This window comes from Ambystoma mexicanum, chromosome 6q (genome assembly GCF_040938575.1).
Source record: "Ambystoma mexicanum isolate Mex_15411 chromosome 6q, UKY_AmexF1_1, whole genome shotgun sequence".
Classification (NCBI taxonomy): domain Eukaryota; kingdom Metazoa; phylum Chordata; class Amphibia; order Caudata; family Ambystomatidae; genus Ambystoma; species Ambystoma mexicanum.
In genome coordinates, this window is record NC_090937.1 from 340,074,348 (window position 1) to 340,102,237 (window position 27,890).

Genomic DNA, 27,890 nt, shown 5'->3' on the forward strand with positions numbered 1-27,890 from the left:
GAGGCTACGCTCATATACATAGCCACGCTCTTGATGTTGCCTAAGTCGCAAGGGGTATCACTCGGCTAGTAATTTATTCAGTCAAACAAATGCTATAAGTCATTGTATGCGGCTATCTGGCAAAACTACATGGCATTTGCTTTATGGAGTGAGCATCTGAGGGTTCAAGAATGGGGTTGTTGGACAACGGGTTGAGGATACCTTCCCCAACTGTATCTTGAATCTCGCTAGCTGTGCTCCATCTTTCGCCGTGCATAATGTGCTCAACCAATGATATGTTGAAGCTAGCTGGCCGTTGAAGCCAATATTGTTTTGGCTAGCTCTTTATTGTAACACCCACTCCTCCGACACTATGTAAAAAAACTCCCCTTAGACATAATAGATAGGTTGTTTAAAAGTAGGATTCAATGGTCATGTTTCATCAAAAATACTTAAACCTACATGAATTGCTCTCCTTTGGTTTTTAACCCTGACTCTATAAGAAAGGTGGGTGAACTAATTGTGAAGTAATTGATGCTAGCTAGTTGCCTGAAAATTAGGGAAGATACACTGTTGGGTAAGAAAAGTAATAAAGACCACATTATGCTAAATACACACTGGACGATTGAGCCTTATTTAATGCAAATGTCAGATTTTTTGGGTGAGAAAATGGCTAGTTCCCTGTATGCTTAATGGTAGTCAGTCAAAATCTCGAAACCAAAATATCGAATACAAAAAGACCGAAAAAAAAAATATCGAAAAAAAAAATATCGAATTTTTTATTTATTTATTTATATATGTTTTTGGGGTCAGGTAAGTAAAAAAAAGGGGTAAAATAAAAAAAAATGAAAAAAAGGGGGGTTGGGGGGGAACCCCCCCATTTAAAAAAAAAACACATTGAAAAAAAAATTCGATATTTTATTTTTCGGCCTTTTGTATTCGAGATTTTGGTTTTCGAGATTTTGGTTTTCGATATTATCACTATGAACCATGCTTAATGTATTGCTGATTGGATGTTTTCTAGCTATCTGGTCAAATTTAGCGCAAGAACCTTTGTTGTGTTGTTGTTTTCTTTGCTCCGACTCGGTAGAAACACATAGCCATTTTATTCTTTTATGACCAAAATACCTGCACAATCCCTGTTGCGCTCTTTTTCCAATATTCAAATTCAGGCGATTTATTCAGTGCAAAGCAGCAGTTTTGCACCTGCAATTAATTCCTGATTCCTCTGTGGCATGGGTTTTGCAGACTTAGCTGATTAGGGCTTTGGGATGAAGTCGGTTGGGAGTTTAGTAATTAGCTGAATACTTTGTATTCATTGTATTGCTGTTTTGCTATGTGTTTCTTGCCTCATTATATCCATGCACTGGCCAAACATCCATGCACTGTAGAATGCAGCTATGGCTATGCTCATCCGGTCTAGCAGCGCATATAGCTGTCCACACTGAAACACCTGACGTACCTCAACATCTCTGCCATTAGTATACAGTGACAACCTACGAAAAGTTTTGGTCAAGCCGGGCACACATTGAATCTCCGGCACTAGCACTCTAGCCTAAACCACCAACAGCACCCGCCCACGTGCCTGACATCTGGCCTGCTCAGTCGAGCCTAGCCAGCCGCCTAAGTACTAGACCGGTGTAAATGCACACATGCATCTCTGAATCTAAAATCCAGCACATTGACTACGGTCACTGAGGGCGTTCCAACCACAAAGCACATTGAGGCCATACAAATGGGGAAAGAGCGCTATATAAATAACAAATACAATACAATTTGGGTGTCATTTTTTCTTTACTGTTTAACTTAATTTTATATTTACTGGGGCATAAGTCATTTTTTATCCTTATAATGATTTATTTTAAAAAACGCTGTGAATATTAGGCTTTTTTGATATGTGTAACGTCTTTGCACAAATAAAGATGCGAATGTAAGGGAGTATGGACCGGAGGGCATTTCAATGCCACACTTGCAATCTTGGATGGAATTCTAGTCATGCCTGGTGTGCAGGGTTGGCATTTCCTTCACTTGCAGACTCGGCTCCTCTTACTCAAGCGTTGGGTTCCTCTGCCAACTTCCATCAAAGACTGCAGCTACTTCAAATGCTGGCAAGTTCAGTGTGTGCCATGATCAAGCCGCGAAGCACTACCTGAGCCCAACACAAAGGATTTGTGGTAATTGGTGGAGTGAAGTGGTGCCACTGGAAAGAACCCTTTACTGATGCAGAGCTCAGCTTAAGGAGTTGAGAAAGGAGTGAAACTAGGCCAGGATGATTAGCATAACATATCCTTCTCCTGCTTATTCTATAACTTCACATCTTTTATTTCAGGCTCTGACTCTGTTCCCATCTCCATCCCATGATCTGTACTGGGAGCAGGTGCAATTAGAGGTTTCAATTAAAGTATATCCTGGACTTTTCTTCTGCCGCTTCTGAGGGGATCAGCGTCGCTGTCAGTGCTAGGGTCATCCCCTGGGTTCTCTAAACTGAACTTTGGCATCACAATTTGACAACTGGGAGGGGCACACCCAGCAGGAGAAATGACAATGACTAAGATGACAGCATTAGGGCTCTATAGCTTGAGAACATCACGCCAGCTCCAAAATGTTCCAGCCCCCCGCCCCCATGTGGATAAATCAAGAACTAGTACCACGCTGCCATGTGGTACTATAGAGTTGGGTGTTCACTGCTGGCTATCCCTGTTAGCCTGCCTGATAAGGTTTGAATATTCTGTCGTAGTGAGTAGGGCTACTCAGCACTTGGGAAAGTCATAATACATGTATGGTTTTATGGTAGAACGTGTGTATGTAGCACCATCACAGATGCATATTTATGAAATACTGTATCTTGTATACTATGTTTATTACTTTTTAATTTGAAGTACTGTATCTTGTTGAATAGATGTATTTCTTATTCATTTGCTGATCTTGGTCATTGTCAACCTACTGCTCTGGTGTATCCGGTGTCGCTTACCTCCCATGGTCTCCAAAGCTGTCCATCGCTCCTCATGCAACCAGATGATGGCGATCAGGCTCTCTGAAAAATATTAAGAGCTGTGCAACAAGACATTTTCATCCAGGCCGGCCAGCTTGTGGTGGGTAGCCTTCCAATCAGGGACAGATTAAAGGACAGGTGCAGCGGGCCTGGTCCCCTATATCCAGATGCGTGAGGAGCGTCCAACAGCTTTATTGACTACAGCGGGTAAGGGATACCGGAAATGTGTCTTGACAATGAATCCGCTTGTCCCGTAGGAGCGTCTATTCCAATGTCTGGGGCTGTCCTCCCGACACTCTAATAAATGTGTGGCACGGCTATTGAAAAATGACTAGTATGAGGGTGGCCAATTTAGGCTGGATCAGCAGATAGTGAAGCTGAGACATTTACAAAACAGATCCGCCAGACTCGTCCAGAGGATCAGAGCTTTAAGGCAGAGTGGATTAAAAAAGTAAGACAACCCCAGCAGTATTACTGCCGGGATACTGGCAAACTCCTAATGAGGCTCATAGACTCTCTCACTACTAAAACGGACAAATTCAATGACAACAATATATCTAAATCTCTGCAGCATGGTTTATCATCCTCCAAACCATCCCTCTCCTTCCTTTCCCTTTTTATCCTGTCACCCATCCATGCTACAATCTGCGACACCAGTTTGCCTGCCTCCCCATTTCCCCAACAGGTCTTTAAAGAGATCAGTTCCTCTCTATCCTTGACCATTTCTCAGCTTTAATTCCTTTGCTTTATACACAGCTCCTTTCCAGACCAACTGATACTAGCCTGGATTATATTGAGACTGAAGAAACTGAACCGTGATCCCGGAGATGCTGGCCCTCATCATGAGTTGAACGGTACACGGTAAAGGTGTCAGTAATAATGTTTACTGGCACTTTAACCAGAAAGGCCAACTACAACTTTGCTGGTAGGGATGGAGGATTTACCTCCAGCTAAGAGCTGGAGGTAAATCCAGCCTCTACCGGCATAAAACTGACAGTATTACCTGCATGGTAATACCAGCAAAATCCCCCATGGAGTCCTGTGGGGCTCCATGGAATGGAGATTTACTGGCGTTTCTGCCGCTTGGAATCTGCCGGTAAGTCTGGCAGACGAAGTAGCCGAAACGGTAATTCCTTTTGGTGGTATCCTGATGGTATTATCGCCGAGATACCACCAAATTTGGATTCAGGAGTAGTCTCCCACTTCTGGGGAAAGTCATTAAATTGGTAGCCACCCACCAACTCCAGTCACTTCTTGAATCCAGACATGTTTTTCACCTAATGCTGCTCTAAGTTCGATCAAAGCACTGCATGGAAATGGTGATGGTAGCAGTTGGAGACGACCTCTGTCGTTTCATTGGCTCGAACAGTTGTGCAGTTTTGTTGCTTCTCGAACTTTCCATCATGTTCAATGCTCACCAAATTATACTTTCTCATTTAACCTCCATTGCAAACAATCTTCTGCTCCATTCTGATTCAAATCACTTATATCCAACAAATACTCCGATTTTGACAAATTGCCCCAGCCATTTTATCAACCTGCAGAGTGCCAGAAGGTATCAGCTCCACTCTGACTGCTGGATACTTTCACATGGAAATTTCTCTGCAGCATGACATTTTTCCTCTCATTCTGACACCATTTTTTCGAAACCAACACTCTTCCAACCAGAATTTTCTGGACACTCCACTTTCCGGATCCATCTAGGTTGGAGGGAGAATATTTACGTCAAAGCTGCTTCCATGTTGAGCTCTCTTCTCAAATACATCCATGATGGCCCAAACATTTTCCAATTTTGTCTAGTTAGCAAGACCTGGTTCGTCGTCCAGGTATTTTATTGACCCTTAGCACCCTAGGAGGCGCCATCCACCAATAGGAATACTCAGAACGTGGGCTGTATTCACTAAGGAAAGCATTCTCATTGGTGACGGGCACGTTCCTTCCTCTTCACTATTTAGCCACCTGTGTAGGAAACTACTAATGGTGTCCTTTTTTCAAAAAGGAAAAAAAAGGAAAGTTACCTCTGTGGTGCGTTTCGACTCCGGTAGTGCTGCTCATCTGGAAGTCTGTAGTCCATGTTGATGACTGTCATCATCATGGAAAATAGGCTTCAATAACAGCACTTCTAGAGCCGAGGTGCACCACAAAGCTAAGTTTCTTCCTGTTTCTTAAAAAAAAAAAAACTACACGGGTGCTAATGGTGATATTAACCTCGGCAGTGGGCCAACCCTGTCGGTAACGGCACTGCCACCCTCATTAACGGACCCACGCTTTGCTCAGGCCCTTAACATGGGCGGCAGGCCGTTACCGACAGGGTCCGCCCATTGCCGAGGTTAATCTCGACTCATTGTGCTCTACTCCTTGGTTTCATATTGCCAGGTTCCTTGAGGCTGAAGTATGCCCTACAAAAGCGCAACATCATATTAATAAGATCTGGATAAGCAGAAGGAGCTGCTGAGGAGAGCGAGACAGATGATTGCATTTATGGGAAGCAGGAACAGCTGAGGCGAAAGTAGACAGACGGGGGACTTGCACTTTCTAAGAAGGAAGAGGGAGGAGTAGAGCAGGCAAGCACTGCAGCGAAAGCAGTAACTCCTCAAAGGAGGAGCTGATGGGTTCACATCAGGATCACTAGGAGATGTGCAGTACTGAAATGGAAGCAGGTATCGGATAGTGCTACTTGGCTGGAAGGCATCCCGGCTTTATGCAAATAAGGGCTGATAATGCTCAAATTTCTTTTACATTCGGACTAAAATATGGTACAATGTTGATTCATCGCTGGTTTATTTTTCAATGATCTTTTTGCCAAATTTGTTTTCTCTGTAAAGACTCACCGAAAAATATAGGGGCATAGATAAGGGGTAGGGAGTTGCGAAAATATGCCCGATGTCAGTAAAAGTCAATTAACAAAATCCTCAAATGTGTATATTCCCACATGTTGAATAATTGCACTACCCTAGCCAGGGCTCTGATATTGTCCAAGCTGGACTACTGCAATGTACTCCTGCTAGGCACTTCTAACACCAACCTGGCCAAACTACAACTAATACAAAATAAACAATTACGAGCAGCCTTGGGACTAAAAAAGTCAGACCACATTTCCAACATCAGGAGGGAGATCCATTGGCTACCCATCAAAGCCAGAATCATCTTCAAAGCACTGTGTTACCCATACATATCTTGCTAAGAAAGCACCCATATATTTATCAATAATTCAATAGCCAAAAAATTATCTAACAGAACACTTAGATCTAACAAAAATTCTTTCCTCGTGGTCCCACGTCACAAATGTTCCAGAGCAGGGGGAAGCAGCTTCCCAGTCATGTCCCCAAAACACTGGAACACACTCCCCATAAACATAAAAAATGAAGCCTCTTTCCAGTGTTTCAAAATGTTACTAAAAACTTGGCTATTTAACCAATTCTAGCCAACTGCTACCTAGCTAACACCAATCGGTCACCTCCCCCTAGATAGACACCAATGAAAGGATGACTCGTACCCCAAATATGCAAATATGTAAATATGTGTGATGTAACGATAACTAATGTTTCCAAAATATGTAATTTTTTGTATAATTGTTTTGCAAATGAATGTACTGCGTATGCTACCCAATTATAATCAAGATGTCTGTAACTATGCCGTGATACCTCAGGGTTTGGGCGTTCAATAAATGTAATAAATAAATAAATAGTGAGAATGGAAGCAAACCAAGATCTGTTGAGGGGAGAGAGGGACGGAGATTGGAAAAACCTGATACAAATCAGTAACTTATTTGGAGAAAGGAGCAGAGACCAAGATTTGTTGATTAGCGAAGGGGCAAAGAGAGAGAAAGGCGAGGAAGTACCGGACACTGACCAGGGAGCATATGGAGGAGAGGGGAAAGCAGGGAGGGCAAAAGCTGATGGCAAAAGACAGTAAAACTAGTGGGGCAACAGAAGGCAGACATGGAAGAGGGGTTGGGACACGCAGCGGGATAAAGGGCCAACATGGCGGATCAGGGAGAGCAGGCACTTTTGAAGAGAGAGCAGGTAGGATAACACGCAGAGAGGCAGGCCTGCTGAAGGACGAGGGGGCAGATATCGGGAACAGCTGCTGATAAGATCGAGAAGATTCAAAAATAGTGTGCTACAAATAAATATGAAAAACTCTCAAAGTAAATTATAAAACTGAACAAAAATACAAACTGTAGAAAAAAATTAAGAATGAAAAAATACTAAATAGTTTTTAAAAACAAGACCTCCAAATATACCGCTATAAAATCAAAATATATGTTATCAAATATTACTTAGCTTAATGCAGAATGTCTTCTTTGTGGGCGACCCCACGTCCCCACCCAACACTCCACTAAAACAACAACAGCAATCTCCCATATTGAACAATGTCTTCTCGGGGTGGAGGCGAGGGGAGACCCCTTCAATGCTTCATTGCAACTGCAGCAACAACCACATTCTCGGAAACACAGGACCAACATCAATCCTAAAGGGGATTTTGGGAAGCAAAAATAAACTCACTAATGTGTTCAATGTTATTTTTGTAAGACTTTTATTTTGAACAAAGCATTGGATGCGTACTTTTTTCAGACTGTTATTCTGTGAGTTTTTTGCCACACTATGTTGACATGTCACCGTATACTGTGCTCGTGGGCAGGGCAAACAGAAAGATCCTGCTGTGTGTGCAGGGGACGATGCACTGAGAAATGAAGAGCAGCTACACAGGGAAAGAGGGCGAGTCAAGGGATGCAGGAAAGATGCAGGCAAGGGGCATGCAGACATACCACAAGGCGAAGAAGAGACAGAGCGGGGAAACAGTGGAGAGAAGTAACGGGTGAGAATACAGAGGGGCAGCAGAAAAGCACATTCCTGGTAACAGGGACTGGCCAGGGCTATGGGGGACGTTTCTGTAAGTGGAGTGTGCTATTCGGAAGTCACCAGGGGTTGCAATCATGACCTCCCTTTGTGAAGTCGTACCCGCGTGTGTGACCCCCTAGACAAATAGAGGGAATAGACACTTAAGAGCCCTTTCAGTTCTGACCACTTGCCCCATACTTAACTGTCTAGTCATCCTCCGTTTGCCTCTGTGCCTGCCCTCTCGGGGAGATAGGAGTGGGGCAAGGGGAGGAAACTGCTGCACTCCCTTTGCCCCACATGAAACTGGTGGAAATGGAAGCAGTAGATCAGCATAGAGAGGCTCGGTCTCTCTCTCTCTCTCTCTCCCTCCCTCATCCACCGCAACAGCAACTCTCTCGCTCCCTCTGAGAAGCAGGAAACAGTCCTTGTGATTCTGGCCAAAATCTCTGGATTCCAGTGTCTTAGTTCTCATATGTCCCAAAATACAAGGACTGGGTTTAGGCAACAGTTTTAAGCAGTACTTTGATGCAAATTGGACCGGCAACTTTTGCCAAAGAGCTCTAGCAGCAAACATAAAAATGTTGTTCTCCCTCGCTCTTGGTTCTAGGTGTTCCTTGAGTCAGCCTTTGCAAATGGAATCATTCTTGCTCAAAAACTATTTCTGACAATTTGAGAGGCAGATTGGCAAACAGAAAGATTTCAGGCACAATGTATGTATGCAATCTGTGAAGTTTTGAGAGCATTCGATCTCTGTGCCCGACCCTGATCAGGACACTGGATCCACAGCCTGAGGTCTTGGTTTGCCTCACTTCCCCTGAGGGCAATGTAGCAAGCTGCATGGGCCTGCCATGCTCTGAGGAAGAGTGAACACTTTACTTTAGCCTCTGTGCCCCTCACTTGCTAGCAGATGTAATGGCTCCTGAGAAACATGGTTAGCAGCTGAAGTCAAAAAAAGGATTTGTTTTTTCTGGGTTTCTTTTCATTGTGGTAGAACACTAGCTTGATGCTGGGGTTCTCTGTCACAATTGGGTTATTCGTGATGAACAGTACAAGGCCATGGACCACCCCTCCCCCACACGTTGTACCTTAAATTGACTTCCTATTCAGGGGTGCTTCTACTTGAACCTCCTCCTGTGCCTGGACACCTACTCTTCCATGTGATGTGTGTCACATTCCTGCCCACACCAGACGTCTCAGGACCTTCCATCGAGCTGCCCTCAGCTCCTCTGTATCCCCGGACTAATCTTTCCAGTTGAGGAGGCTGAGTGCTCTCTAACTTGGCCCCAACCCTACGGAACTCCCTAGAGGGAAGAATTCAGTCAATTGAAACACACTGATCCGTTTGCTGGGCCACCGAAATCTGGTCATTTCCAATGGCATGACATGTTGCTCATTTTCCCTGACTGTGCCTTCTATTGTACCCAACAACACAACAACGCCATCAGGTTGAAGCCTTGCCGTCGATGTTGCAGCCCACCGATCATACATGTATGCCAATTCAATCTTTATAACATAAGGAACATCAGGAACCATGTTTATATGGCACACTAGTCAGCAGAATGATGCCTTGGCATGTGACGGGGCACTAAACAAGCTCCTTTAAAAAACGAAGAAAGCTGCGCCTCTGATCAGCTTATTAGACGTCAACCCGCTTGGGCAGGCGTCCTTTCAAAGATTGGATATGAAAGGGAGAGTCAGAATGCTTTCCCAGGTGTAAGAGGATCTTACCTTGGGCAAACGATCCATACATTGCCCATGACTAACCACATGCAACTCCAAGGTGTGTGTGATGGAGGCAGGGATAGGTTCATTGCGCACTCTCAAGCCTGCCTTAGTGGGCGTTCCCAGAGGTGCTAGTGGGAGGGGCTACGGTAAAATCTGCAGATGTGAATTACAATCATTCCCCTACTGAGAATGAACAGGGAACATACAACCCATTCTATGTAATGGAGTAACATCCGGAAGGGTTTACAACCACATGTTAGCCCAATGTGCCAGGACATCTTGGTCAATTCTCCTCTGAACACGAGCACGAGCAGCAACTCGAGACACGCCTTTCTGCCTTATTGTGCATCATCAGGGAGGCGTGGCTGTGGTGCTGCGTCTAGCTAGGCACAGATTTGGGGTGAACCCCCCAGCATTTTAAATTGTGCAACAATGTGGGAGTCCCTCTACTGAGAACAAACCCAAAAATAAACAGTTCTCTGGGGTGGTTCCCAGTCAGGAGAGTCAGTTATAGTTCGCTGCACTTTCCACAGCAGAGAAAGTATGAAGATTTGGGGGTTTCACCCTAGTTTAGAGGGTTTACTCATGGTGTGGACCCCCTTGCCCTAGAGAGGCCAGCAGTGCAATAGACCCTCAAGATGGTGCCCCTTTTGCTTTTTGACACTTCTTTTGTCTAGCGTTGCTCCTTTGATAACAGGGGATGGAATTAAAGTGCACCTGGAGCCTGAAAAGACTCCAGGTCAGTACAATATTCAACACACACGGCTGACGGCTTTTGTGCAGAATCCGGAACTTATACCGAGCATTCCTCCTTTTACCTATTTCACATGCATGTCATTAACATTCCCAGTTGAATGGTGCATAGGTGCATTAACTGCACACACATGTGGCCTCACTCGAAGTCCAACCTCCAAAGGTTGACAACATCCCAGCACAGCTCAGTTACACACCTGGGAAGAACAAAAGAAATAATGTTACCCTTAAGAAGAGACGCTATTTTGCCAGTTGCTTTTTGGAGGGAGGGGGCATTTCTGCTCATGCACTTGCTCTGTACATGAAACTGGGTCTTGTTTCAAGATCAAGATGTTTTTCATGGCTTCCCAGGGACGCCCCGAGCCGCCTACTCTGTTTGTTGTCAGCGTTAAAACAAGCGGTTAATTCGACGCACGCAGTAACTGTGCAAACACACATAAGCCCAACCACTGTCTCGTTTGCATCTTTATTTGTTTTTCAAAGCTACCCAAATGACTCCTCAGAGGCAAGTTGACGTCTTTCCCAGGAGTCAAGTAACAACAAGCAGACCTTGCCACGGGAGCATTGGAGGAGACATTAGAGATGGCTGTCGGGATGCAAATTAATGGAGCACACAAGCAAGGTAACTCGAGTAAGACTCGAGTAAAGAATGTAACAGCTGGGCGTGCTTGATCAAACGTGATCTAGTTCTCTCTCTCGCTCTCTCCCTCTCTCTCGCGCTCTCTTTCTCTCCCACTCTCTCTCGCTCTCTCTCACTGGACCTCATTCTTACTGTGCCGGTCCAGTAACAAGGCGCCGGCACCTTTGTTACCGGACCGGCACAGTATGACTCTACAGGCGGGTGCCCTCCCACCCGCCAGGGTCAGACCTGGCAGACAGTTCGACACCAGTCCGCAGAGTTACACGGAAGCACCCGCACCGTTATAAACGGTGCGGGTGCTTCCATGATCCCCAATCCCGATTGAGTCCTATGGGACTCAAATGGGAATGGGGATTTACACCTTATCGGCGCCTGACTTTCTGGAATGCCGGGTTGTAATCCCCCGGTGTTACTGGCAAGCCAGGCGCCGGTAAATCTTGCAAGTCCAGCTTCAACCCGCCAGTAGCACCGGCAGGGTTAACGTATTGAAGCACACTACACTGTCTCTGCGCTGTATAGGGAGAGGCGTAGGGTCTGAGCGGGCAAGACCCACCCAAAATCTGTAAATGTCCACTCAGCAGCGCTGTGTGGGCATTTAAAGATGTCAATGTCACTGGTGTGTGCCCAACTACATTAACTTCAGGCCCCACTAATTACACAATCCTGGCTCCGCCTCTGTGTATAGGGGTGATTCACATTGTCAGCTGCGCATTTGCTAGAGTGCTGGAGCTATTCCATCCATTCTGACAGCCGCACCACTAGAGATAAAACAGAGTGGGTGGGGATGCTGTGTTTTGTTTATGGGTAAATGTAGAATGAGAGCACGGGGTGCTCCCAAGATGGCGGGTGAGTAGCAGCTTGGGGTCTCAGCTCCTGTGCACGTCTATTCTAAAATGATCCTTTATACAAATACTACAGTTGGATTCAACTTCAACAACCGGGCAAGATTCTGCAGCGACCTGAACCTCAGACAGTCATTGGGCAGCCCTTACTTGGGATCCTAGTAAGGCTTTTGCAACGTTTCTGACGTAGCTGTGGTGGATAGCTCAGTGCAATCGCCTGCTCTAATGCTCGGCCGCCCTCGCAGAGGTGTGGAGGGCCCGTGGTGGTGATTCCCCCTGTTGCTAACTAGCATTCCAAGCAGCATGTCACAGGTGTGGGGGGTCAAACTGCCGCAAAGCTGACCCAGGGCTGTTGGTGCTCTCCCGTCTTCATTGCAATGCTTGGAAGCCACAGAGGCTGGGCCCACACAGGAGAGCAAGTAGAGGTCCAGAGGAAGGTTGTACAGGACAACTAGATAATTCATTGAATGCTCAGGCGGTCAAACCAGTGGCCATCTTGAATTCAGTCATCATTGCTGAGGCCATTCATGTGGATCAATAGAAGTGCAGGAAAGCATTCTACAACAATATGCACATTATTGGCCCGGCTTGCACAGCGTGGGGCGTAAGACAGTGCACCTCTCAGTCATAATACAAATGAAGAAGCAGCAAAAGCAGTGTTGCAAGGCAGCTCTTAAACATGTTTACATGATTGCCAATAGTTTTACAGCCAAGGGCTCCTCTATACACGCCGGAATGAGCTCTCAGACAGTTGACGGTTCTCAGGCGATGCTCCTACCCATAATGAGACTGGGAACCGGTCCAACAATGATCTTAAATGCCTAGTTCTGAAGGGTAATAAACAGCTATCTGCCCAGATGGACTCGCTTGCTCAACATACTGTGCTCCTATGGGAGGACATGTGAAAAGCGATTACAGGCATTCCATCGACAGCCAAAGCATCTAATGCCATACCATCTAAAAAAAAAAAGGATCTAATGCATTTTTTTTAATGGGGGGTCCCCCCAACCTCCCTTTTTTAACCTTTAAAACCAATTTTTATTAAACTAACCCCTTTACCATTTAAAAAAATGCAATAGGTGCTTTTTTTTTAGATGCTTTTTTTTAAATGGTATGGCTGTGGATGCTTTGGTTGTCGATGCAATGACCGGATACCGTGAAAAGATGCGCAAACGCACAACAGAGAATAAGCGAAGACTCTCTACAGTAGAATTCAATATATGCCATATATCATATCATGTAAACGCAAACACTGGCGACCTCGCCATGCTCAAGAACCTCAGCGCTAAGATGCAGCCAAAAGCTGATGGATTTGAAGGCTCTCTCATGCCGTAACAAAATATGTCTGCCAGGATTGGCTGGAAATACGGGAAGTGGCGGCGTTGGAGATCTTTTGGAGAGCTTCCTTCCTTCACTCGTTTCGGAGGTGGAGAATCTCTAGAGTGTGATTGGGGACAAAGCCCGTAGATCTCCAGCGCAGCACCCGATACCTGAAGCCCCGTCATCAAGCTGCTTTGCTATAGTAGAACGATCCAGCCTCTTTCTGCAGCATGAGAATAAGGAGAGATCTCACACAGTGGAGTTCCATGGTCCCGCTACTCACACTATAGGGTTGCTGTTCAGGAACTTCGGCAGACATTTGCAGGCATCAAGAAAATCCTGCAGCACCGAAGGTTACAGTATGCAAGGCTGCCACCAGCCCAGCTAAGGGTGGACATTGATGGCAAACGTTATATCTTCAATAGTCCTGAAGCAGCACTGGCCCACATAGAAACGCTACCTCAGACTAGCATCTTGGGTAATGACTAGCAACCAGAAGAACTCCATACATATGAGTGTTTGTATTGCTCATTAAGCTAAGGGGTGGGAGGTGTGACAAGTGCTTTGTGGCTGCTGTTTTGGTGTCATGCCCTGTTTGTGGCTGCTGGTGTGGGTACGGGGCACATTTGTGTTTTGGGGGCGGAGGGGCGGGTTGTTAAGTTTGGGTCTGTACTGCGTGGGTCGGTCTATTTATGCTACTTCAGTTTCTCAGAGTCCTCATGGGTAATTATTTGTATCCTCCAGGCTGGGTACGGCTGTAGGGGTTGAGTGGTGGGCTGGGTTACATTGGCATTGGTGCCTGTACTAGGGTTCCAGTAGCTGTTTATTGACATATATACATGGGTCAGTAGATGCAATTGGAGGCCTAATGTCTCGCCAAAGAACTAATAACAAAGGACTGGGTTTTTTTGTTTGGAGAGGCCTAGGACAGTGCCCAATGGAACTCGTACTGTCAACAGAAAAAGAGTCCTAGCTCCTCTCGCCTAATGTCTCACAACATTGAATTATTATCATGGAATATGAGGGGCATTACAGTGTTGTTACGCGTCATAGAGTGAGTGCCTATTTACGATTATTATTATTATGCTGCAGGAAACTTGCTTGACAAAATTAGAACACGAGAAGCTGAGGATCTGGGTGTGAGGTGGTCACCTAGATAGCTCATGGGGTCCAATTGCATTGAAAAAACAATGCTCTGATGGCATCGGGTGCTTCATGGGTCTGTGTGGCAACATGGCACCCGCTGAAGTGTTTATAGTAAGCTCTAATGCCCCTAGTATAGACGGCGACCGACCATATTTCGAAAAGATGTCTGCTCTTCCATTTGAAAACATACATTGTTACATACCATGGGGTTGTGACTTTTAATGGGATACCAGATACAATGTAGGATAGTTCCAGGAGTAGTGGCAGACAACTCGGTGCCTCATCTAGGATGCAGATTAATGTAGTATAGATTGCAATTTGAGGGATATATGGAGGGAATTTTCGATGGGGTGGGGGCACATTTTGCTACTAGGCCCAACTGCATGGCACATTTTCACGGATCGATATTTTATTCACAATTAGTTTGCCACTATAAAGAGCAACACGTGCTGAGTATCTAGATCGATTCCTTTTGGACAATTCGCCATGGATAATTCAGCTAAATAAGGTAGACGAACGACGACTGGAAGTTAAATACAACCCTCCTTACCAACCATGTGTTTGTTCACATGGTGCCCACTGACAAAGTCTTGGGAATCCGCATTCTTTTTCTACGGAAGTCATCGTATGTGAGACATTTAAGGTTTACACCGGGGGCTACATCAAGTCCATGCAATGGGGGTGGAGGGGCTCAAGAAGACCTCTTATAGGGAAGTTCAGAAATTGGAAGACAGGATTAAGGAACTGGACAGGCTGCATGCAGTAGGAACATTGGTTTGGCAGCAACTAATAAAAACGTGCTACATTATCCAAATTGTTAGATAGACTAAGTAAATATTGATATGAATAGTACACTTCGAGGATGCATGCTTGGGACTGATAAGCCTGGTGGCACGAATCCAGACCGATCGCTGGAGGTCGGTCTATCAGCCCGTTCCTTGTATTGAAGTGACACAGAAGGCCATCACCAGGGGTCCAATGCCTATCAGTGTCACCTTTATGGAATTCTACCGGCGGTTGTACTCGCAGCAAGCCAGATTAAGCAAGGATCAAGTACTAGACTCCTTAATTACAGCTGATCAACCCCAGCTATCCATTGAGGACCGACACTATTTAAATGCACCATTGGGCCAATGTGATATATTGTAGGCCATTCAGAATTTAGCAGAAAGCAAGGTGCCGGGATTAGAGGGGCTTCTTGTCGGGTTTAGTCTCACGCTTACCAATGTTTTGTCGTACTACCATCTACTATGAGGGAAGTGCTTGCCATTCTATTGTTGAAAACTGGTAAATCCGAGACTTCATGTAATTCCTCCCTGCTGCTATCTCTTATAAATACGGCATAAAAATACTCAGTAAAAGGTTTACAGGGTGGCACGGAAGTATCGTAGATAGGTTAGTTGTGGAACTTCAGGCTGGGTTTATTGCTGGTAGGAAAACCGTTTCGTATCAGCAGAGGATTCTTCTGGTACTGGACTGGGTGAACTCCGACCCAGGAAACTGGTCTCTCGCCAGCCTAGATGCAGAGAAGGCCTTCGATTCAGTTGATTGTGAATGTATACATCTGACATCAGGGCCATCTTAAGCACTTTTGGGGCCCTGGGCACGGACATCTTTGGGGCCCCCCTCCACAAAACCAAAGGAATGAAGTGATCAAGAATATCTGCCCGCCCCTGGCACCCCTGCCGCAATCACAACCCATAGGTTGATATGCTGCCTCACAGCATTAAAAATAAGGATGTGTATTCCCTTTAAGTCCCCTTACCCTCTTCATTCTGGCTCTAACAAGAATGATAAACAAGTGCCATTTGAAGGCCAACATCAGCAGTCTATGAAGGGGTTACTTCTGTTTTTTACTTTAATGTAATGTGCACCTGGGTACCCGTAGGCTTAAGGGCGCAACAAACAAACAATGTGAACAGGTATAGAGAGCGAAGCCGACCAGTATAGGAAGAAGCCAGAAAAACTATCGAAATAACAAGATCTTACGTTTTTTCTTGAAAAGAACTGTAGAGCTCAGTGCTCTAATGTCAGGAGGGATGGCATTCCAGACCCTGGGGGCTGCCAGATAAAAAGTACACTTGGAGGTCTGAGTCAGGGTGCATCTAGGGATTTTAAGTTGATTGGTGTTAATAGATCACAGGTTCTGCAGATTGGCTTTATCAATCAGGGCTTCCATCAAATAAGCATGGATACAGGAGACTTATCATCAGTAGAATCCAGGAAGGTACGCAGCCTGTAGTATTAATGCAGGACTGTATGTAAAAGGTGCATTTAACCCAGAATAGACAGATACTTCACATTTACTGCCGCACAGTACACAAACGTGCTCAAGCATGGATAGAGGAGACCAATTGGAAGGAAGTAGAAAGCTACACATACCATAGCATGGATAGTGGATGCAGATTAGTAGCTACCAGGAAGATGTCTGTATCCAGACAGACTGACATTAGAAGTGGGACATGGTTTTCAAATAGTGTTGCCATTAGAGAAAAAAGTGCCTGTGGTGTGCAATATATCAATGCTCACTATAGTAATGGAAGCAGCACAATAGCTTGTGAAACCATGAGTGAGGCCGTTATGAAGATCATACCCTGAGAAGTAAATCTCTCTAAAGGACTGACAATTTTGAAACATTTAGGGACTGGCAATATTGAGAGGCTAGGCAATACAAGATTAAATTAGATGTCCAGCATTGCACACACTGGTTATGGGGTGTATCTGGGATTGGTGTCAACTCTGCAATTTCTGCATTTGAACACTTTCTTTTCCAGTTCTTACCATGAACTAAAATAATCTCATTTTATAAAACTGACTTGGAAAGTACACCAATGACATTACCAAACATGAACATTTTTAAAAAACAAAATATTACAGAAGGGTGTAACACAGAATGATTCTACCTTCATTCTCTCCATCATCAAGAGACGTATATAAATACCAGCATACCAATCAGTGTGATTTAACAGATGTAATTTGGGTTTGTCTTTTGTATTTTAAAGCTTTACATACTTCCAAAACAATGGCTTGTGACATTGTAATTTATAAACGTGCAGAACAACCTTTGACTTTTTGTGTGAAACGAGCAGACTTTAAAATATGCTTGCCCGAGTCCTTCACCATTCGGTCCGCTCCCTTCTGTCTACCACCCCTTCCACTCAAATGACCTTCATAAAATGAAAGAACCAAGTAATGGGCTAAATGATGCCCCAAGCATGCGAGGAGGCAAACTTCACAGAAGACAGAACATTAATGTACGCGATATTAGATGATTCACCAGGATCACTGTATTGTCTTCTGGCAAAGCCAGGATAGAAGCATGAATGCTTTTGTTCCAAATTCAGATACTTATTAATCTCTTGGACTAACAGTTTATACTCATCGTTGGAGATGTTTGCCTATGTTTTACAACACCCCTTATGAACAAACCAATTTCTAGACCTTCACCATAAGGATGACTGTTTGTTTCTATAGCAACCTCTACCTGGTGCAGGTACATTGCAGATAATAGCACCTGTTGTGCTGAAAGACCAAGTACATAGGCAGGCAGGTTTATAAACTTCACCCTTACAGGAATGTGCTATTCTAATCTTGCATAGGAACACATATCTCTGCAGTGAGTGCTTAACACACTGAGCTAACTTCTGAACCATTGTGGCACTCAGTTTACCAATATGCATTTCAAATTTGCTTATTGCACATGATCAACATAATTCCCAAAGGAAGGAAAGAATGCTACAGGAGTTGTGCCGCAAGTAACACACAAACCATATATACCAGAGTGAACACAGAAAGCATTACATGATGAATTGATCGAGCAGAATATACTTGCCAAAACAGACATGCAATAGGTTTAGAACCTCAGCACCATGCAATATAATATCCTGATGTGTGCTATTTAAGTCTGGTGAACAAAGGAATATTACTTCTTTAAATCAGGCAGCCTTGTGGGGCCCCCTCCAAGGTTGGGGCCTTGGGCAAGTGCACCTTTTGCCCTCCTATAAAAACGTCTCTGTCTGACATTAGTGCAGTTCGGTGTTAGTCCTCAACAGTTGCATCAACAGTATAATAATACATTGGCAAGTGTCAAGACCATTGATTGCATCTCTGACTCCATTATGATTGGAAGGTGCACCAGGTAGCGGTGTCCACCATTGCCTTTAAAATTTGTGCGGATGTTTGATACTCCTTCACAGATCGGGGTATGTCTGTTGCTGGAATTCAACATGTGGTGTCATTGTACTCTCATGATGTGTTGTGATTTGGTGGCATCCGCTAATTAACATGCTTCAACTGTTTAGAGGAATTCTGTTTAAGTTCTGGATTTAAGATGAACTGCCATTGTTCATAGTATATCATCTACTGAGTGCTCTGTAGAGGGGCTGGATGCTTTACAGTTACAGGTGACCACTGAGCTCTTTAAGTATTCACAGGTAATGATGCTTAGTGATTTGGTAGGGTGTATCAGGGCAATGTTACACTAACACTAATGGGGAGATTTTCAGTGGTTAAAATGATTATACTCCCCACATCACTAGCCTGTGTGTCAGCTAATCCCTACATTAGACCTAAAACATTCTTTAAGGCAGTGGACCATCGGCTGCTCCAGCTATCCTGGAAGAGACGCAATCCCTTCAGAGCTTTAATAAGCATGGTCAAATTTCCCTATCACTTGGTTGTCTAGGTGCACCCAACATTTTCGGATACCACCACATGGCTCAGCTACAGCATGTATTCCCTCGTTGGGGATATATCATGCTTGAGCTTTCTGAGAAAATGATTCACAATATAATGCTTCCAGAAGCCCTACTCAATGTTTTATGGGCAACCAAGAGTACAGCCAGACAGTTTACAGTTCCAGTGTGAATCCAACACAGGGTTTGGACCTCATTAGGCGCACGTCATTCTGTCCTTGGTTTCCGTATTGGACATTGCACTGTGGTGGGGAAACTGTGTTTCACAGCTGCCTACTTACATCTGGTAGACATTGCTGGATCGAGAAGTGGTGTGCATCTGTGGGTTCTGTATATAGGGATGGCAAAATGTTATCGCTCCTGGATTTGTAAAGAGAAATGTCTATCTACAAAGGTACATTTTTGAGTTATCCAGTGACTCTGGCTACCATTAGCAAGACCTGTGCTGTTTTTTCTGACGTACCATTGGAGCATGCTGTCTCAGCTGCACTCAAAGGGATGAAGGAGGGAGCCGGGATTTTCCTCCTTTTAAAAGGGTGATCTGAAATACCAATGCCACCACCTCTGTCTCCAGTTTGCCTCCTTATAGTCACCCAGTTCCAAGAGGCATACCCATTGTCTGGATCCCTGCAGCTAATCACCACATCTGTAAGCATGAATCAAGGGTTCCCAGCTCAAGCCGAACAGGAGCGGGGAACACGGTTACACCCTGGGCTGGAGTTGTTCACTGGGTTGCCCCTGCACCACCGCTCCGTACCTTTGCTTGATAGCCTAATAGCGGAGTACCCCCTCATCCTTTGTGCCAAAACTAAATATGATATGATACGCAGGGCGAGAAGGGGAAAGTGCCAGGGAAAAGTAAAGGGGAAGTGCAATCAGGGCAGCATTACTCTGAGTACGTGCAGCCAGGGCAGCTTGGTTCTGGGTAAGTGCAAGGAAGCAGAGGACTGTAGGGTTACAGTTACAGCCCCTGAGTGTGTGGTATGCCCGGAGGCAGTGTAGGGGTGACTGGTCATGGAGGAGCCTGGTACCCAGTGAGACTCTGAGGTAGCCAGGCCACCAGTCAGCACAGCAGGCAGGTAGGTCTGCAGGGGAGAGAGAGAGAGAGAGAAAGCTGAGGCGATAAGGAAGGTCTTGAGCTGCTTCTGGAACTTCAGGTAGTTTGGCTCAAGTTTGAAAGGGCAGGGAGACCATTCCAGAGGGATGCACCTTCAGAGGAGAGAGATCTATCCCCCACTCTCTGCCTGGAGAAGCGTCTTACCCTCAGAGAGTTAGAGGTGGCTGAGCGAAGGGCTCAGGAAGGAAGGTGTTTTGGAAGAGAGAGCTGGATATAGTGCGGGCCCCAGACAGCCTTGTGAACGATGCAGAGGGTCTTGAACTTGAGCCTTGCAACCACCGAGAGCCAGAGGAGAGTTTTCAGAGCTGGGGAGATACAGCTCTTGGGCTCGAGGCTGGAGACAATTCTTGCAGGCCTGTGCTGGATTAGTTGCAGAGGGCGAAGAGTAGAGGAAGACAGATTGAGAAAGAGGCTGTTGCAGTAGTCCAGCTTAGAGAGAACCAGGGCTCTGAAGACAGTGAGCTTCTGGGGGAAAGTGGGAAAAGGAAGAATACCTCTGAGGAGGTGCAGCTGGTAGTGGGCCTTCCTGGCAATGTCCGTGATGTGAGGAAAGAAGGAGAGAGTGGAGTCGAAGATGACACCAATGTGTTTTGCCTCACAGGAAGGCAAAGGAAGAGGGCCCAATGAGGGCGGCCTGAGTGAGAGACAGAACGCGGGAGCAGGGTTCCCAATGAGAAGGATCTCAGTCTTACTGGCATTAAGGCAGAGATCATTGGAGACGCACCAATCCTGAATCATGGATAGACAGTCAGGAATGAGCAAGAGAAGAGAGGAGGCTGAGGGGGGCCTGAAAGACAGCTGAGTGGCATCCGCGTAACACTGAAAGTTAGAGGAGAAGATTTAGATCAGGTGGGCCAAAGGGGCCAAGTAGAGATTGAAGGGCCAGGGTGAGAGGTTAGAGCCCTGGCGAACACCACACGTGGGAAGAGAGGTAGTGGAGAGAAAGGACCCAAGTTGGATCTGGGAGGGTCAGTCAATGAGGAAGGAGGACAACCACTCCAGGGCCTGATCCATGATGACCATGTTCTCACAGAGTCGATTGACCAGGATGGCATGATTGACTGTGTCAAAAGCAGAGGAAAGGTCAAAGAGGATGAGGACATAAGGAAGGCTTGAATCAAGATTAATCAGCAGATCTTCATGGGTGTTCAAGAGAGCAGTTTCCATGCCTCTGGCTGCTCTGAAGCTAGACTGATGGGCATGGAGACAACCAACAGATTCAGTGTGGAGAGTAAGCTGGGAGGTGGCCAGCATTTCCAGGAGTTTGGCCAGGAAAGGAGTGATAGAGATCGGGTAATTGTTTGCCAGACAGGTAGGATCGGAAGAAGGCTTTTTAAGGAGGGGGTGCACAAGGGAGGGACTGAGGAGAGAGGGGAAAGTTCCAGTGGCAGAAGAGTGATTGCAGGAATAGGCTAATGTTGGAGCAAGCATGTTAATGTGGTCCTTGATGTTTCTGGAGGAGCAGGGGAGCACCTGTTTAGATGACACTTTCATAGATTGGACTTGTCTAGAAACCTTGTCAGGTGTAGTCGGAGAAAAAAAGAAGAAGGGATGAGGAGAGAGAGAGAGGCAGCCAGAGGAGGGCTAAGAGAGGTAGAGGGAGAGAGAGAGAGGAAAGGATGTCCTGAGTTTTAGTGGTGAAGTAAGAAGCCAGAGCTGTACAGAGGGCATGGGAGGGAAAAGGAGAGGTGGAGACTTCAAAAGGATTGGCCAGCTCCTTGCATATTTTAAAGAGTTTGGATGTGTTCTTAGAGGCTGGAGAGATGCAGGCTTGGATGTGGGCTCTCTTCTTGGACAGGACAGGGAGTCTATATTGCGTTTGGCGCAAGCGGCAGGCCAGTTTGTCAGAGCATGCATCCGATGCCTTCCACTTCTCCTCAGCCATCCTACACTTACGTTTCAGGGTGGTGAGGTCCAAATCATACCAAGAGTTGCACTTGGAGGTAGGCTTCAAACGTATTCTCATGACAGGGGCAGGATGTCCAGAATGTTGCAGATAGAAAGATGCAGGTTAGAGAGGGCTGTGCCAGAGTGTGAGTCAGCCACGGGTGTAGGAGGAGCAGAGAAAGTAGTAGCAAAGGCATGCACTGACACACGCCTCATGGGTAGGATGACCGAGAAGGAAGGTGGCAGTGCTGGCGTGGGCTTAGCCTGGGGGACAGAAAGCATAAGGTGAGCGGAGAGCAGAAATGGGTCAGTCTGAGAGAGAGGAGTGGTGAGAGGGTTGCAGAGGGGGATGTCTGAGGAGATGAGAACATCCAAGGTATGCCCGGCAGATTGTGTCAGACCAGAGGGTCCAATGGAAAGCAAGAGAGTGTCGCAGAGGTTGCATAAGAGACCCAAGGAGGGATTAGAAGTATCCAGGTGGATGTTACGGTCTCAAAGAAGGAGAAGTTGAGAGGTAGAGGCAAAAAGAGAATAGGAGAGGTCAGCCTACTCTAAGAGGAAGAGGGCGGCCATGAGCGATAGAGAGCCTGGAGATCAGGCATTCAAAAGAGGAGTAGGCACATATATATTCTTGCTTGTAATGTGTTTCTTATAGTATTACTTACAACCTTAAGAGATTTCCAAGTGTAATTACATGAAGAGGTTTTTAGGTGTAATACAATGGGTTGTGAATGGTTGCTGTACTGTGTTTGGCTTTTCATGCCCACCAAACAATGCACTTTACTGGCTGCTGGTGCTCCTTCTGAGTGACTACTGTCCCCTGTTCACAACTGGCCCATTGTTAGCATGCTCCCCATTTCCGTTGAGCCCTATGGGGGCTCGAATAGGAATGGGTTCCTGGAATGGGGAAATGCCGGGCCCTCCAAGGTCGGAATGGCCTGGTATTTCCCCATTCCAAGAACCCAGACCCGGTACCCGGAATGGAGGTAGCCATGCCACAAATAGCGGCATAGCTACCTCCAAGGTCGTAATGACCTCCAATGTGTTTTAACTGCCTTTTTAAAATTAGACAGGATATTTTACTGATGCCTTGGGGAATATAATTCCAGAGTAAGGGGTCACACATATTGAAGCTTGTGCCTGCAAAGCTTTTTAACTTATGTCTAGGAATGGCAAGCTTATTGGTGCCTCTTGAGCGTTAGTTTATTGGTGCAGGTGCCTTGTGTATGCGTTTTTTGAGATATTCGGGAGCCTTTTTTGAGATACATTTACAAGCAAGAATTAGGATTTTGTGTTTGATGCGGTGACAGTCCGGTAGCCAATACAACTATCTTTTGCTTTGGTAACATGTTCTCTACTGTACTTTTCCCAAAATAGCTCTCACAACACCATTCTGAACAACTTTGAGTGTTCCAATGTTGCCTTTGCATGTGCCAATCAGCAGATTATTACAATAGTCGATGCAATATATTCACTAAGGCAGAAGCAACAGATGTGACGTAAGGGGTGGAGACATATGGTTTCATTTGGTGCAACAGTTTGCTAACATAGGAAACAGAGGCCTTCACCTGGAGTTGGTCTTTCTGCATGTTAAGCCCCAGTCCAAAAGGACCCCGGGTATCTTAACATGAAAACACATTATTATGAAGCAATCGGCAAGTCTTAGGTGGCTGTATCTTGTGTCCACCTTTTTAACCGAATAGCTGAGCCAACAAGCATAAGCTCGGTTTTTTTCATTATTTAAGGTGAGAGAATTCTCGACCATCCAGCTATGGATGTGGTCATAGACACTGTTGACATTTGCATTGTCAAGATCGTAGTTTCACAGAGAGCTCAAAAACAAGCTGTGTATCATCAGCATAATTTGTGTATTCCACATCTATACTGTCAAGCATGTCAGAGGATGTGTATAAATGTTGAAAAGAGTGGGCAAGAGGCATATGCCTTGTGGGATGCCACATACTAAGGTTTCAGGCCGTGATTGGAACCCTCCGGTGGCAAATCTCGCTGATCTTTCACCTAGAAAAGATGACACACATTAAATGGTCTGCTTGGCACAGTTGGAAAGAATACTCACTCTCTCCAAAAGCAAGGAATGGTCCACCAGATCGAAAGCCGCTGAAAGATCAAGCAACATCAATAGGGCAATTTTACCACTTTCAGCAGTTTCAATCAATTTGTCTCTAAAATTTTGCATAACAGTCTCCGGTCCATGCATGGCACGAAAGCCAGACTGATGTTCACCCAGTAAGTTGTTTTCATTAGTATACTTTTGAATTTGAAGATACCAGTCCTGTCAAGAAACCTTAGTAAGAAGGGAACGTTTGTGATTTGGCAGTAATTCCTTATAACCTCTGGGTCAAGTGTAATCTTTTTGAGAACCAGAGTTATCCAGACCCCATTGAGACATTGAGGGACCACAGAGTGTGAGAAAGAGGAATTAATAATGTTCAAAACTAAAGGTGTGATGCACTGAATACAATCCTTAACTATAGTGCTACGTAGGTTTCTTGAGCAAGGTATTCGCAATCGTCCAGTATGTTAGGAGTGAGAGAGTGCCCGTTGAAGCAACTTTTTAGAATAATTGCCACACCACCTCCCCTCCCAACGTCCCGGTCAGTTTGGATAATGTTATATCCAAGCGGAGTAGCTAACTGGGCCACATGATTGGTGTGACTGGAAAACCATGTTTCTGTTAGACAACACATATCAAGATTGTGTAAAAGAATCAAGTCAGCAATTTCAGTGGCGTGTCTAATGGCTGAGCAAGTTTTGAGAAGTGCAAACTTTAAAGTGTCAGTCTTTTCACCGTTAGGTGATAAATAGATTAAACATTATTAGAACTTTCGTGAAGTGTATTAAATGATAGCCTGCTATTAGAAATGCTGTCCAAGGTAGTCTAGTATAGAAGTGGGGTATTCACAGGCGGCAGTTGCATGCTACAGGGATCAGGGCAGTAAAGTAAATCATTAAAACAGGAAAACATCAAATGGGAGGATACATATCTAAAATTGCACAAGAGTACACATAAAAAAATATTCAAATCATAAATCTAAAAGAATAAGAATACAAATCTAAGAAATGCAAATTAGCAAATATCACCCGAAAATAAGGTTGTCAGAACGGTGCCCAAGGAACGGTGCCTGCTCTGCAGCGTTTAGGGTGAGTGAGGCCTGCATCCCTCACCTGAGTCAAAGACTCAACTGAGGACAGAAGAGGAGACAACTGCAACCGGGAACCCTATGAAGGGACATGTTCACTGAGAGGGATGTTGCAGGTCTATTAGCAGCCAGCGATATCCCTGATCCCCTCCCCGCCCACAGACTCAGTCCGGCACAGCTGTGTTCGGTTCGGGCTCCACAGTCGCACTGTCGAGGTCAGGAATGCCCTGTTTATTTACAGGAGCACGCGGTGGAGTGCAACGTCACTCAGCCGTGTGCTGAAGCCCTTAAAGGGGCAGCACCACACTCCTCCTTTTTCATAAGACAACAACATACAACTTAAACAGTAACCTACTCAAAATACATAACACACTGCAAACAGTAACCCATGAAGAACCCCTTTAACAGCAACCACCCTGGATCCCGCAAATCTGGAAAAGTCCAAGGACATTGCTCGCCGTTCACGAATCCAGCACATAGTCTGAGAGGTGAGCAGGTTTCCCTCGTCCTGCCCTCAGGGGGTACCTCCTGCTGACCTCCCGGCTCAGGCCTCCCTTGCTGGTAGCCTCTCACGATGGAGAGCTGGGGGGCACAGCCACACCCCCGCCCTCATCAGGAACCTCCATCATGTCCCGACTCTGTGCCGCATCTGCCAGAGGCTCCCCCAGCCTCTTAAAGAAACTGGCGTTGCGAGTCACAGACGCATTGCCATCCGAGGCCATCACCATCGACCCCTTCACAGCCACCACATCCATCAGCCCCGGTTCATATATCAGTGACAGCTTCCCGTGCGGGTGCCAGTTCCATACCAACACCTCATCCCCGGGAGCAAACTGCTGAGGCCTGAGCCCCCTCTGTAGATTCTCCTGTTCCGTCCTTTGCCTTCGGTCCCGTTCCACCTGCTGATCATCGATCACGGCGGGTTCCCTCTCCCCCTCTCCCCCATTTCAGGTAGCAGTCCTCTCTGGCACCGCTTGAATACTGCTTCTGCAGGCGCCACCCATGCGCGGCGTGGCCCGGTACTCATGCAGAAACTGGTACAGAGCTCTCTTCAAACACTGGCCTTGTCCTTGTGCGATGCAGAACATCTTGTTTAGGGTCCTCATCATCGGCTTCGCCTCGCCATTCGCCCTGGACCACAGCGAAGTGACCCCCCTGTGATGAACCCTATAGTCCTCCATCAGCTTGGCGAAGCTCTCACCTAGGAACGGTGCCCCGTTGTCCGAGCACAAGACCTTCGGCAGCCCATGTGCGGCAAATATCTTTTCCACCGCCACCACCACGTTCTGAAAATGCCGCAGACTCCACGAATTCCACCTCCGGGTACCTGGACCACTCGTCAACCACAACCAAAAAGTGTGTGTTCCGGGTTGTGGATCCGAAGTCTACATGGTCCACCTCCCACGGTTTCATTCCCCGCAGCATGGTCTCTATCGCGGGCTCCCTTTGGGCTGTGGACACCACCTGGCACCATATGCATGCTGCAACAAACTCCTCCACCTGTCTCTCCAATTCAGGAAACAAAACCTTTTGGCATAGTCGAGCCTTTGTTTTGGCCACGCCCTGCTGTCCCTGATGAGCCAGCTCGATCACCTGCTGTACTTTGACCTGTGGGACCACGATGCGGTCTCCTCGGAGCAGAAGGCCAGCCTACGGGAACGTCAGCTCATCTCTCACCTTCCACAGCTTTTCGAGGGTGACCTTGGCCTCCTGCGTCCTCAACGCAAGCGTGTCCTTCACAGCCTTCCACGACCCTTGGTGAATGGCCGCCTTAGTAATGAGGAAACACTCATCTTGTGCCGCCGCCTGCTCCAAATCACTCAGCGGCATGGAATTGGGAGTCACCGCCTCCACCACTAGTTGCCCATGCGCATCTGCCTCCTCCGAGCAACTGTCGACCGGTCCTTCAGGTGCCCCTCCTGGATGGTGAGATAGATAGTATGCAGCATTGTTGCTCCCCGGCCGATACACCAGGGAGACACCATATTCCAGTAGCGCCAACATCCACTGTTCAGTCCTTGCAGGTGGCTATGAGGATGTGCTGGCCAGGATAGGCAGCAGGGGCTTATGGTCAGTGACCACTGTCACTGGTTTCCCAGGACGTATATCCTGGAATGCCGGCAGCCACACAGGACCACCAATGCCTCCCGCTCAATCTGGGAGTGCCTATGCTCGGTCTCCGAGAGGGCCTTGCTAGCGTAGGCCACCAGACGTACACCCATGTTGGTGTCCACCTGGGTCAGCACTGCCCCAGGCCAAAAGGGCTAGCGTCCACCACAATCTCGTACTGCAGTGCAAGGCCAAAAAATGCCATGGTCTCCTCAGCGGTTATGGAACTCTTGATGTCTTCAAATGCTGCCTGCTCCAATGGCCCCCACTGCCAGGTAATGTCCTTCTTTGTGAAAGCTTACAGCGGCTCCGACCTCGAGGCCAACTTCTTAATAAATCTGCCACAATAGGTGACCATGCCGAGAAAACTCTGCATCTCCGTCACATTCTCTAGCGGACGTGCTTCCATGATGTCTTTTACTTTTCTGGGGTCAGGCAACACCCCCCCCTCCTTAAACACAAACCCAAAGAACTCGATGGTGGTCTTGAGAAACTCACACTTGTCACAGTGCAGCATGAGCCCCAGGTATATTAGCTGCCAGCGACACCCCGTGAGCCCCTCCACGCACACAGATTCGGTCCGGCACAGCTGTGTTCGGTTCGTGGCCGGGAATGCCCCGTTTATTTATAGGAGCACGCGGCAGATTGCAACGTCACTCCACCACGTGCTGAAGCCCTTAA